This window comes from Glycine max, chromosome 7 (assembly GCF_000004515.6).
Source record: "Glycine max cultivar Williams 82 chromosome 7, Glycine_max_v4.0, whole genome shotgun sequence".
In the NCBI taxonomy this organism is placed as follows: Eukaryota; Viridiplantae; Streptophyta; class Magnoliopsida; order Fabales; family Fabaceae; genus Glycine; species Glycine max.
Window position 1 is genome coordinate 13,635,647 of NC_038243.2, and position 14,870 is coordinate 13,650,516.

General features: G+C 34.8%; 1 long non-coding RNA gene across 1 annotated transcript; it reads left to right on the top strand.

Moving 5' to 3' along the window:
• The first annotated feature begins 4,034 nt into the window (after positions 1-4,034).
• LOC121175146 (uncharacterized) lies at positions 4,035-14,699 on the top strand. The gene is made up of 6 exons (XR_005892291.1): positions 4,035-4,230; positions 5,210-5,302; positions 8,715-8,776; positions 13,946-14,267; positions 14,352-14,570; positions 14,645-14,699. It is a non-coding gene; the product is annotated as an uncharacterized lncRNA (long non-coding RNA).
• The last annotated feature ends 171 nt before the right edge of the window (positions 14,700-14,870 follow it).

The window sequence follows — 14,870 nt, forward strand, 5'->3', positions numbered from 1 at the left end:
CTAGAAGCTTGTGGAAGAATGTGGAAACCTCTGAAATATTTTGGAGATGTGTGGAACCTTCTGAAACCTTATGGAATGATATGAAAGAGAGTAGAAAAGTGTAGAGACTCCTAGAATGTGTGGAGAATTCTAGAGAATTAATCTCCACCCTAGGATACAAGTAATCTCCACCATTCATTGTGGAGGTGGAGTAGTATAAATAAGGGTAGGAGCCTTCATTCCTAACCATCCAAGACAAGAGTGAATCCACTTCTTAGAGTGAGATAGCTAGAAAGTTAGAGAACCTCTTTGAGAGAGAAGATAAATAGCTTAGGAAGTCTCTATCCTCAAGCTTGAGTGAGCCATCATAGAGTGAGTCAATTTTGTAAACACATCCTTGTAACCCTACTATTCTTTTGTATAGTAGAAGAATCTTCATATTGGACGTGTGCTCCCATTACTACCTTTAATTACTAAGTGTCTATCTTAACTTTACGAAGCGAGAAAATCCGAGTTTTCCCAACAAGAGTTGATATGAAGGTATGACATGCGCATCGGAATGTCATGTGGGTTGTCATGTGTATTTTGTGAACTCTGTAAAGTACAAATCTCACATTGGTTGCAAAAGAGAAAACAATATATGATGCTTATAGTGGAAGGTGGACGACCCTTATAATTAGGTCAATTCGTAATTTTAACAATTTGGCACAACATAACTCGGAAGCATAGAATAATTATGTTTATGTCATATGATGCTGCAACTAGCAATGATAATGTATCAGATGTTTTCATGCTCTAACAACTAACAAGAGAACTGATAAAGGGAAAAGTGTACTACTTAGGTGGTCAAGGAAAGAATATAATAGGAGAAATTCAACAAAGGGATCTAAAAAAACCCAGAACAAATTAAACGGACAATGAAAAAAAAGGTAAAATGTGTTTTAACTTCTTGAATAAAATTGGTGTTACTTCATATACTTTAAAAATTAGGATAACCAAAAGTACAAAATCATCATTGTAAAATTATAATTAAGGATTAAGAACAATTTTTGCTAAAAATTAAGATATTATTTAAAATACATCTTACTCTTAAAAAATACTCCCTTTTACTCGAATCATATTGGTTTCAAATTTTTTTTCTTTCAAAACTGAACCGAATTGACTAAACTGGATTGCTTATAACATCATTATAGTAGTACTTTTCTTGTTTTAAAAATTAAATAAACTTCTCTTATAGTTTTTGAAAGCAATTATATGAAATCAATGCTATTGTATTCCTACTAAGATTGCTTCAAATTAAAGTGTTAAATGGTCAAAATCTCACCATTACTCATAATAATTAAGTAAAGTCAAGTTTTTGTAATTAATTACTTTTGCATAGTATTTAAGTGTGTATAGAGAGTATACTAATTACTTCCTTTCGTATAAGAAACAAGTTTTAGTACTCCCTCCTATTTTGATTATAAGCAAAAAAATAACATATACTTCATACTTAAAAATTAGTTAATTTCATTAAATTATGTTTTTTTCAATTAAAAATAAATATTTTTTTTGAACCATCTTTCATTAGAACTTGATATCAAGTATAAGAAATTTTTTGATTTCATTAAATGAAAGGTAATTTAAAGATAGTGTCATTAAATAAAATATAAGCAATTAAAATTTACTTATATTTGAGATAAAAAAAATAAAAGACTTTTATTAGTTATATTTGAAATTTGAAACTGCATGAAGTATATTTTATACTAAAATTTGTTACTTATAACTAGAAAGGACCAGGGTAGTATTAAAATAACTCACTACTACAAAAATCAGATTTAACATCGGCATATTAACATCGGTTTTTGAAAAAACCAATGTTAACATAAATGCGGTGGCATAATTGTAAATAATGTGCATCCGTTAACATCGATTTTCTTAAAATCCGATGTTAATGAAGTGACGTTAACATCGGTTCTTGTAAAATCGATGTTAACATTAATTCGTTAACATCAGTTTTGGAAGAACCGATGTTAACATCGGGTTTGAAGAAAACTGATGTTAACCTAAGTTCGTTAACAACGATTTTCTAAAAACCGATGTTAACATATGATCAGTTAACATCGATTTCTTATTGAAAACCGATGTTAACGTTAACATCATTTTGTTAACATCGGTTTTGTACTGAAAACCGATGTTGAACTTACATTTTAAATTATATCATACGTGAGCTATTTTGCTCGCGCCTCTTCATCTCCATGTACGCTCTATCGCACCTCTTCATCTCCGTGTACCCTCTATCGGTTTTGCACCTAAGCTTGTTGTTCTCCATTGCGCCGAAGACCGTGACAACTCGTTTTTTGTTACCTAGGTACATTTCGTCTAACCTGTGTTGTTCTATTGAATATGTAGGTCTGTTTTGGGAACTGGTGGTTAACCCAAGAACCTTTTTTGGTTTCTGCTGCAAGGATTAGGGAACTCGTGGTGACCTGAGGTACGTGCCAGTCTTGTGGTAACCTGAGTGTCACTGATCTCACTGCCAGCCTTGCTGCCATTGTCGCTGTTGGGTTCGAGGAAAGCTTGATGTCTTCATTGTAACTCTGTGCTTCCGTGTACGTGCTCTTTGTTCTCACTTCTCTCTGAAGCATAAAGATTTTAACTTTAGTCGCATTGTCTATTTTTTTTCATAATTAATTTAATCATTTGAAAAAAAAGGGAGAGAATTATCTTGCGGTTGTGTTTCTGGGAATTGTGGTTTTGTTTGTCGTATAATCGGTGTGTTGCATTGTTGCAGGGCCGCCATGGTTGAAAAATTGTTCTAATTCTTAAAATTTTAAGCATTCTGTGGTTGTATTTCTATTCTATTCTATTCTATGTGTTTGATTATCAAAGAGATTCTCGAGTTATGCCATGTGGTTTTCAACTTTCTTTTTGGTTTTGCTAGCTTTTGTTAAAGTCATTCCATGGAAGCTTCACCTTATGGGGTGTAGTCCATGTTGCTACGTTTTCCACTTCTCCTTTTACCATCTCTCTATTTCTATTTTCTGTTAACTTTTTTGTGTTACATGTGAGGGATGCACCTTTTCTGTCTATCATATATTCATATTTTATACCATCGTGTGATTTGAACTTTGCGTGGCATGACTTTTAGATCATGAAAATTAAGAGAAAGACGTGTCTCTTTTTTCAACTTAATGTTAATGTTGAAATTATTTTGTTGTGTTATTAGCATTCTGACTAATTTTTATCTTATTTTCAGCTTAAAGATTTTTGTTCCAATCACAGTTGCGGCACTCCTTGTACTTATACCAGTGAACGTATCAAGTAGGACATTATTTTTCCTAAAAAAGGAATTGGTAGTGAGTGATATTGATAAACTCTTAATATCAAATGTTCCACCTAAGTCTATAAGGTACAATTATGTTTTCCTTTTATTCTAAAACGAGAAATAAATAATTCAGAACGTGCTTTCTGAAGTAATGCTTATCTTGGGATCCAAGTTTGATGCTTCCTTCTCTTGGCATGAACTAATAGTAACTAATTAATTAGAATTTTATTAGGAAAAATATAATTGAAGCATATGTTACTTTGTCACAGTCATAAGATATATGGGGTGAGGTGACAATAAAGTAGAAGACTTAGTGTGATGATTTGTGAAAATATAATTATTCTACTAAACAAATTTTTGAATATAATTGACAGTTTCTTTATGTTGTCTGATTATGCATCTAAGGAAGTTGTTTTACATATATCTCCAAGAAAACACAAGATATCAATCAAACATGGTGTACGACTATTTATTGTCCCAATTAATTTGTAAAGCTAAACAACTATGATCTAAGTTTCAAAATAGACTTCAGACAAATCTAGCTGCATAGTATTAGTTTTGTTTCTTCGAAGAGTTCACTTTTAAACATATACTACTAAAACAAGATAGATATAACAAAATTTTGGAATATCTAGTAAATTAATGTCAGGGAACCTCACCCAACAAGGTTTTAAGAAAAAAGAATCATATCCAATGCCTGATATCTAGTATCTACTATTTACATATTTTCCCTTCATCTCTATCTCTCTCTCTCTCTCTTGTTTTGGTTAAACCTTTTAAATATTATTCATACAACAGTTTTCTACAATACTATTCTTTCTTTTTATCTCTCTTCATCACATTGACGCCTTTCCTTGGTTTCATTGGCAGCTATTCTTTCTGGTGGTTCCATAGTTCTGTTGACGCCTTTCCTTGGTTCTTCTCATTCACAGTATTAGGGACAGGTGGGTGAGCAAACATAATTTCCCACTATGAAGTTTTATAATTTATTCTTTTGTGGTGTCTAACATAGCATAGAAAAAAATACATGGCTAAATACAAATATACAGGGTGTTTTGGTTTTATATGTGCTCAACTGCTTTAATCTGTATGTTGCACCTTTTCTTTATCTTTTTGTTCTATATCTTACTCTTGCTTTCTATCACTCCTTGTGTGCACGTATATAGAAAAAGTTGAAAAGAAAAGAATGATTGTTGACTTTTTGTTGTATATATTGTAACCCAAAATACATGTTTTTGGTTTCTAGAATTTCAATTTCCCACATATTGTGTACATTTTTTTGTAGTCTATGTTGGAATGAAGCCTCTTCTTGTACAATCCAAATTTTCTTAATTATAGATATAAGCATTGTGTTCTGGTTTATTCACTCTACTTGTACATAGTAACAGACAAGGTGAAACAAAAAAATTTAGGAAAAATTAAAGAGCAGGATATTTTATGATCTGTGATCAAAATGTAAATATGCATTCTCTCATCTCTACTCAATGATCATATAATTTTTAGTTTTCCTTAGGATCATTTATTAATCTGACCCCACCCCATTCCTATCTATCCCCTTTCTAGTTAACTAGGATGAAGCTCAGTCTGCTCAGATAATAGGTTAAGAGAAGGAAATTGCCATTTTCATTCAATTAGGGATAGATTCTTCTCCCCCTCTTGCTCTTTAAGGTATCTACTTGGCCAAAAGCTTGCACCTGCCCATCATTGGGGATGGAAATATTTAATGAATTTGGTATACTATGACATAAACATGTTTGAAGCTTAGTTTTTTCTCCTTGTTCATGCTCTGTGAAATCAACATAAAATAAAAATGCTAAATCCCCATGTTGCTTTGATTTTTTAACTTTTAAATCAACATATTGCTTCCCTCTTTTTTGCTTGCCACTTTTCTAAAAGAATGCCATGGCTTCTTATATATTTCAGGAGGAGCTTTATGTGCTTATACTGGAAGCAAATAAGCATTGTGTGAAACTTTGTAAGCCTAGTGCTAGTATTCGGCACATACACAACCATTCGGTATCCCTTTTTTCTTGTTCCCTTTTCACTTTTCCGGAGATGTAATAAGGTCATTATCATTCACAAAACCCACCTAATAGCTTAAGCTTTTAGAAAAGTTGGTGATTAACATGGTATTAAAGCTTGTATGACTAAGTTGTCATGAGTTTAATCCTTGCCGCCCTCATGCTTCAAAATAAAAATTGAATCTCATCACAAATTTGGGTGGGCCTGTGTTTGCCCATCCTTTCAACATTAGGGGTTGTGTTGTAGTCTTGTAGATATAATAATGACATGTGTGAACCTTCACCTAACAACTTAATATTTAAGGAGAGTTGGTGATTGACACAATTATTAGTCATTATTATAAATATTATTAAAAGCTATGTTTGTTCTCTGTTGGTCTTTTGTTTTCCAGTACATGATGGGATTGAGAGGAAAAAATAACCTTAATTATTCTAATCTTATAACTTTCTGAATGATCTGCTGCTTAGGAATAAGCAGTACTTTCACAAGTAATTGATAAGAACTATGAAGTTATTTAGGAAATATTTAACTATACGTAGAATGTTATGGTAATTAAGTAAAAAAATTGTCTTAGCTAGTACCAACTTACATTTGATTAATACGTATATTTTGGTTTGCCTCAAATTTGGATGCTGGCTTATGCTATGTGGGTACTAAAGCATGGGTTTCCCTTAATATCCCTTTCAATGTGAAACTGGTTTGTTATTCTTCTCAGCACTGTCATTTGATTAATTCCTATTTTATTCTATGATCAGTTAGAGAGACACAAAAAGGAGAGTAGAGGGAATTTAATCATCTCCAATTTCTGTGGTAGGCTTGTTGAAATTGTCCTTATATTTCAGCTGTGTACTAAACATGTAATTGTTCAATTTAAATTTGCATGCCAACTGTTTTTGCACATCTTTCTCACTTTGCCTTCATATGAGCTAGAAATGCCTTTGCCCAAGGTATATGGTGTTTGCTATTTTAAGACATGTTATGAGATTAAATTACTACATTGTCCTTGGAAAGCATTTTAAGACATGTCCATTGCCCAAGGTATATGGTGTTTGGTATTTTCTGTTTCTGCCCAACGTATATGAATAAATATTTGTTTGAAGAGGTTAAATCCTTAAAGGAATTAGTTCTTGACTTTGGCAAGAAAATGTACCTTTGTTTCCCCTATAAAAAAAATTACTTTTATTACCTCTCATTAATCAAGTCATAGTTGACTGTTACTGGAAATTGAGTGGTCAAACTGGGAAATTCTTATTGGCTGAAGAGAAAAAAAAAAGGTGATGTTGAGAGATGACAAGTCTAGTTGGTTTGTGGTACCATAGAAAAGCATGTCAGTGTACATATATAGGGTGACAACCTAAGCAGCTTGAAGCTTGATGAGTGAAACGACTCACTCAGTGTGGGAGGGGTGATGAGCTTCTCTGACTGACTTAATAAGCTAAGAAAACTAGAGAAAGTTCATCAACCTTGTGATTTAGACAAGAATATCTCATGGCCATGTGCAGCAATACGCCCCACGTGGGATATGACATGTGTGTGGGTCTCTCTAACTTGGAAGTGCTTTTGTTTTCTTCTTTTCTTTTATAGTTTTGGCAAGATACAATATATATAGCACATCCATACTAGCATGTATAGCTTCCAAGTAAGGAAAGGAACTGTAAGAAAGAAAAGGAAAATCATCCTTAAAAGAAAGAAAAAATCCAAATAATGTTAAATTAAAAGTATATCCATAATATAAGCAAATTTAACTCAATTGGTTGAATAAGATGTATAAATATTATAAATTCTTTAGTATTGTATTTGATTCTTACCTATTAAAAGAAAAGTACATGCGAGCTATAAGCTAGGAAGCAGTAGTACTGTACCTTTTTTCTTTAGGTATATTTTTGACATGTTATAAACAGTCAGGTGATCTTTTGATTTGAAGTATAATATTGAGCAGTGTTGGTTTGTTCGTGACTCCTAGTGTAGTAGTATGCATCTAGAACTCTAGAAGTAGAAACTCATCTTGACACCCAAATCCCACCCATACTGTTCAGAATCTCAGCACCGATCAGCACCCGAATACCAACCTAGCTTCTGACAATACTAATTCTACATTTGGGGTTCTATTTTTGGTGAATTCAAATTTTTGCTCTGTTTAATTGAAAAACCAGCATTATGAAGTAAACAATGATTGATGTATGTTGTTTGGTCTTGGATGTTATAATTATAGCCCTAGTAAACAGAATATGATTGGTATTGTTTGTTTTTACTTAATAACAACATTTGGCCAGCATCATGAACTTAGTCCTTCAAAGTAATTAAATTACTACATTGTCCCTGGAAAGCATTTTAAGACATGTCCATTGCCCAAGGTATATGTTGTTTTCTATTTTCTGTTTCCGCTCTTGTTGCTTTGTGGGTAGGATATCCCTTTAATGAGTTTTTTATTTGACTAATAAAAAAAAGTTGTTGACAAACAATAATTTGATTATATATTTACTTCCTTGATGACGCTGAAAAGTCAAGTGTATAGAGCGTAATTTTCCTCTGACAACCTCTAAAGTAATTTATTTATTGTTTTTTTGTTTGTTTTAAAAGAGTGAACTTCCATTAGTTGGAAACACAACAATGCATTTTGAAGCAGGTTAGTTAGTATTTTTGTAACCATACTCTGATTGAGATGGTTGTGGATGCTAAGTTACTCTTTTTTAACCTAATATTACTTATGTACATAAATCACTGCTTTTAGGGACTTTTATGCAGAGTTTGAGGGACTAAATACAGAGATATTGGGTGTTGCAGTGGACAGTGAGGTGAATTTGTTTCAATCATTTTTAAAAGTACAAACCTAGTCTCTAGAATAAGCAGTCACTTAATTGTACTTGTGTGTGTTGGAAAATGGCTTATGATGAATACTCAGTGCTATGGAGCATAATAATTTCATTTCTAGTGTGCTCAATATTGAATTGTATTTCTTATTGTGTGAAGTGGTGGTAAGTAGCTCCATAGCATAATTTAGGAATTTACACCTGAACATTGTTCATTGAATGCTCCTAAAAATCTGATTGTATAATCTGAATTCCTTGCTCTTTAACCATGAGAATTGAGAAATGCATCACGGGTGCAAATGCCCCTGGGGCTGCAACTTAAGAGCCTGTTTGATAGGTTCGTTAGGTAGTTAGTTAGGGGACAATGAATGAAATAATGGGTTACTTACTGAGTAGACTGGCCGATGAACAAATAGTAGATTAAGAAGGAATAAACAAACAAATATTAAGTTTAGTAAATAGTAGGAAAATTGGCAAGGAGAGTAAATTACCAAAGAATAGAAATAGAAGCTGCTACATGTAATGTACTTGGTAAATAACTAACTACTTGGCAATTTGTGAGATAAATCATTAAATTTTTGTTGACATTTTGCCAGGTTATCATTTGCTACTGGTAATTCGTGTTGCTTTGGAAGGTCTTTCATTATAGCAATTCCTGGTACGTACGGACGGACTTGTATGTATGTATATATATATTATCAACCGTTGCTTTTGGTTAGTTAGCTAGTTTCTCTTTTGAGATATAAGACAAGACAACAGATCCAGAAGAACCTAACCAAACAAGAAAGCAATGGCTGTCGAGTTAGGGCAACAGATGGTGGACCTATCCACCCTCGTCACATGCGCTGCTAACGATAAGTCCGCTGATATGTTAGCGGCTCTAACAAATCGGAGGACTTACCGTTAGCACCACGTGTGATGAGGGTGGATAGCTCCACCGTCTGTTGCCCTAACTCCGCAGCCATTACTTTCTTGTTTGGTTAGGTTCTTCCCGATCTGTTGTGTTGTGTTAATTTGTATGTCATTAATGTGGTTTGCATTAGATTTAACTTTTGTTCTCATAATGAGTGAACCTTAGATTTCCGTTTGAGATTGAATACAATGATTCTTACGGAAAGTTTGCATTAATCATTGTATTGAATCTTGAATTGTCTGTTTGGATAGTTTGGGGAGACTCACATTTTTATGATACATTCATGTGTTAAGGTTAACATTATTTTGTTTAATTTGATGAAATTATGGTACAATGCATTTCTAGTTGTTCTTTGAGTTCATACTTGATTATCGGCGAATTAATGTCACCGATTTCATATCGTGTACTTGGAGACCAATGCAAAATGCTGCCAAAATTTCATCAAATTTAACAAAATAATATTAACCTTGACGCATGATTGTACCATAAAAATGTGTCTTCCTGAATGGGATAGGGCCAAACCTTAAATGAAAAAGTGAGATATCATGCATTGAATGACTTTCGAAGTCTGAATCAGTTATTATTTAGATGGATCGAAGTTGGATGAATGAAAGCCGATTAAGCCATGCGTATGAGGAAGGCGTCGAACAGTTCTTGCAATATGCCTCCGAAAGAAGTCGACTGGATGAGGACGAAAAATATTATTATCCTTGCATCAATTGTTTGAATGGAAGACGACAAATACTAGACGACATACGGGAGCATCTATTATGTGATGGAATTAAGAAGAATTACACCATGTGGATATGGCATAGAGAATTGACAGACATACAAAGTGAGTCCCAATCCGAACCGTTTGATGTAGAAATGGGAGATCACTTGGAGGATATGATTCGTGACCTTGGACAAGAGTCTTTTCAGCAAGCACATGCCTCTATGTATGATACATTGCAAAGTGATTCAAAGAAGCCTTTGTATCCGGGGTGCAAGAATTCCTTAACGTTGTTGTCGGTGGTGTTAAGTCTGGTTAATGCGGAGGCTAGATATGGGTGGAGCGACAAAAGCTTTAGTTCACTGCTTCAAGTAGTGCATGATATGCTGCCAGAGGAAAACACGTTGCCTAAAAGTTACTATCAGGCCAAGAAGATACTGTGTCCGATGGGTATGGAGTATCAGAAGATTCATGCTTGCCCGAGTGATTGCATATTATATAGACATGAATTTGAAGAAATGTCCAAATGCCCTAGGTGTAGGGTATCACGGTATAAAGTGAAGGATGATGACGACTGTAGTACTGACGAAAACTCAAAGAAGGGCCCCCCCAGCGAAGGTGTTGTGGTATCTTCCAATCATTCCAAGGTTTAAGCGTCTTCTTGCTAATGCATATGACGCAAAAGACCTTACCTGGCATGCAAATGGGAGAAACTCTGATGGAATGGCCCGTCATTCGGCTGATTGCTCCTAGTGAAAGAAGATTGATTGTTTGTATCCGAATTTTGGCAAAGAGGCAAGAAAGTTTTAGACCTTATGGCCTCAATAACATAAGAGGGATAGACTTAGAATGCAGAAGAAGCAACAAAAATCAATTTGATAATGTTCTTTAAACATGCAAGACATAATTGATTGCAACAAAATAAATGAGATAAGGGAAGAGAGAATGCAAACATAGTTTTATACTGGTTCGGCCACTTCCCGTGCCTACGTCCAGTACTCAAGCAACCCACTTGAGATTTCCACTATCTTTGTAAAATCCTTTACAACTTCTGAACCACACAGGGACAATCCATCCCTTGTGTTCAGGAATCCTTACAAATCAAGAGACCCTCGATCCCTTAATCAATCTCATTGAGTAAGAAGAATGGAAGAAGAATTCTCTCTTCAAGAGAAGAATATTACAATGAAGATCCATGGATGAACTCTTAATGAATTTGCAAGTGTTTGCCCAAGAGTTCTTGAGAGAGCATTTGACAATGAAGTTCTCTTGGAATCTCTCTCATTTTCTTTTGAGAGGATAAGACATTTTGGACCAGCAAAATTCTTTCTTTAATTCGTGCCCAAGTCACCTATTTATAGGCCTTTGATGGCCATTCACAAATCCAATAAAAAGATGTGATTGTTGGCAGATTTTCTAAAAACTCTCCACTGGTAATCGATTACAATGTTTGTGTAATCGATTACACAGTTATAATTTGAAGGGTTATGACTTTTGAATTTGAATTTCCAAAGTTCCGTTGCTGGTAATCGATTACAGACATATGGTAATCGATTACATGTTGAAAATTCAAATTCAAAACTTTTTTCAATAGATATTTCTCAACCCTATCTTCTAGTAATCGATTACACTTCCTGGTAATCGATTACCAGAGCCTTGCATGTCTTGAAAACACTTTGTTTTAAGGCAAGGCTTGGTCTTTAGTGAATCTTGAAACAAGGCTTTGTTTGTTGAAGCAATCTTGAATTATTCTTGAAGCAAATGCTTATCATTTGAAGCATCCTTGTTAGATTCTTCTTTGACATCATCAAAATCATGTATACATACATTCACAGAAATCTTGGGCTTGGACTAGCCAGTGATGGAATGAATCCATATGGCAATTTAAGCACTCAACACAGTTCATGGCTAGTTCTACTAGTAATTTACAATTTGCCTCCTTGATTGTGCATGAAGCAAAAATACATGATGTTTTCTATGATGATATTGGACCCAAGACAGCCAGGAAATGACATTGATGTTTATCTAAGTCCGTTGATTGAAGACCTGACAAAGTTGTGGGACGAGGGGGTCTTAGTGTTTGATGGGTTTCGAAATGAGACTTTTCAAATGTGTGCAATGCTTTTTTGTACCATTAATAAATTTCCAGCATATGGGAATCTGAGCGGTTACAATGTTAAGGGTCATCATGCATGCCCCATCTGTGAAGAAGACACAAGCTACATACAACTGAAACATGGTAGAAAAACTGTGTACACTAGGCATCGGCATTTTCTAAAACCTCATCACCCTTACAGGCGATTGAAAAAAGCATTTAATGGAAGTCAAGAGCACGAAACTATGTCGATACCGTTGACTGGTGAGCAGGTCTTCCAGCGGGTTCAACACGTGAATACTGTATTTGGAAAGACCCAGAAGAAGGAAAAAAGTAAGACTTGCATATGGAAGAAGAGGTCAATTTTCTTTGATCTTCCGTACTGGTCTGATCTAGATATTAGACATTGTATTGATGTTATGCATGTGGAGAAAAATGGACGTGATAGTGTCATTGGGACGCTCCTTAACATTCAAGGCAAGACGAAAGATGGTTTGAATACCCGTCAAGATCTAGCTGAGTTGGGCATACGATTGCAGTTGCATCCAAGGTCTGATGGGAAAAAAATATACTTGCCTCCAGCTTGTCATACTTTGTCGAAAAAAGAGAAGATCAATTTTTGTCAGTGTCTGCGCTGGGTCAAAGTCCCGCAAGGATACTCTTCAAATATTAAGAGCCTTGTGCAGTTGAAGGAGCTTAAGCTGGTTAAAGTCTCACGATTGTCACATGTTGATGCAAGAATTGTTAGTCGTGGCCATACAAGACATTTTGCCTAACAAAGTCAGGTTAGCCATAACTCGCCTATGCTTTTTCTTCAATGCCATATGTAGCAAAGTCCTTGATCCTGTCAAGTTTGATGACCTGGAAAACGACGCTACAATTATACTGTGCCATTTGGAGATGTATTTTCCTCTTGCTTTCTTTGACATCATGGTTCACTTAATTGTTCATCTGGTCAGAGAAATCAAATGTTGTGGTCCTGTTTATTTGCAGTGGATGTACCCGGTTGAGCGATACATGAAGATCTTAAAAGGGTATACCAAGAATCTACATCATCCGGAAGCATCTATTGTTGAAAGGTACATTGCAGAAGAAGCAATTGAATTTTGTTCAGAGTACATTGAAAAGGATAAACCTGTTGGGCTTCCTAAGTCTCGTCATGATGACAGAGTGGGCGGTAAGGGTTTAAGAGGACTGCATGTTATCACTCCAAGTCTAGAAGATTTGTTACAAGCTCACTTGTATGTGTTGAATAACAATAATGAAGTTTTGACATACATACTTCATCATGAAGGTTTAGTCAAACAAAGTAATCCAAAAATGTCAAAGAACTGGGTCTTGAAAAAGCATAACAAGATTTTCTTTGATTGGTTTAAAGAACAATCTTTGTTGATGAAAATGCTTTTGAAACATTAAGAAAGCTAGCAGATGGACCTAAAAGAAATGTTATAACTTGGCAAGGATACGACATAAACAAGTATACCTTTTATACAAAAGCACAAGACGAGAAAAGTACAATGCAAAACAACGGGGTCACCCTAAGGGCTGAATCTCAACACTTTGCAAGTGTACATGATGACAATCCCGGTGTAGCTTCCATCCCTTACTTTGGGTTTATTGATGAAATTTGGGAGCTTAACTATGTCAAATTTACTGTTTGTGTTTTCAAATGTAAATAGGTTGACAGCAACACCGGTGTGCGAACCGATGATGTAGGATTTACGTTGGTAGACCTAAACAAACTAGCTTACCAGAATGACCCTTTCATCATGGCAGAACAAGCTAAACAGGTATTTTATGTTCAAAACCCTTGTGATGAAAGATGGTCCGTGGTTCTACATGGGAAAACAATTTGTGTTAATGTAGAAGATGATGATTCATACATTCATACTTATGTTAGTCCTTTGTCCACAAAAATGACTCTTAACATCGTTGGAGAAGAAGAAGCTGACGACGTTCATGCTAATCGTAATGATATGATGAAGGAGAATTAATTAACATCGTCTAATGTAATTTTCTTATTATGTATTTCATTTAAGTATATTGATTTACATAACTGATTTAGTTTTTTGATAATGTTAATTAACTAAAGTTTGTTTCTTTACAGGCCGATGGCTACTCCACCTAGCTCTCCTTCTCCTCCTCCTACTTTTTCTCCTCCTCCTCCTACTAAAGCAGCATCACAGTCACCGTCTACCTTGAAGCAGACAAGAAAAGCCACACGGCTAAGATCATTGGCAACTAGAGAACCTGGGGCAGACAGATCGGTGGTCCACATTGATCCTTCGACCAGGAAGGCCAATGGTCCCCACAAGAAGAAATTAAGAACATATTTGAGGATCGTCGCTCGTGATAAGGTTGATGTCACATACGAAAGTTGGAAGCAATTTGTTGCTACTCAGAAGGATTTGATATGGGAGAATATTCAGGTATTTTAGTTTTCATCTTTCATTTTCTTTATTAGCCAAAATTTATAATTTACTAACAATAAAACCTAATTTATTATTTGTCAGGCTGAATTTGATATCCTTGGAGCATTTGACGGTAGGACAAAGAAGAAAATACTTCAGACTGTCGGGGAGTGGTGAAGACAGTTTAAATCTTACTTGACTAGGAAATGGACACTTGCGGCCGACAAGGAGAGTGTCGATGACACTGTTTGCGAAAAATACGACATTAGCAAGGAGAAATGAGCCCAGTTTTGTCTGACCCGCAGAGACCCCTCGTGGGAGGTTTGTACTTTGTCATGTTAATTGTTTTCAAGTTAAAATTCAGTTATTATAATACATTGTAATCGTGACTGTAGAAGCAAGCTTCATGATGATGAACCAAGCAATTTTGATGATGCAAAAAGCCCAAGTGATTGATTCAAGATTGATTCAAGACTTCAAGATCAAGCATCAAGAATCCAATCCAATATTCAAGATTCAAGAGAAGAAATCAAATAGTAACAAGTCAAGACTTCATAAAGGATAAGTATTAAAAGAATTTTTCAAAAACCAAATAACATAGTTTTGTTTTACAAAAGAATT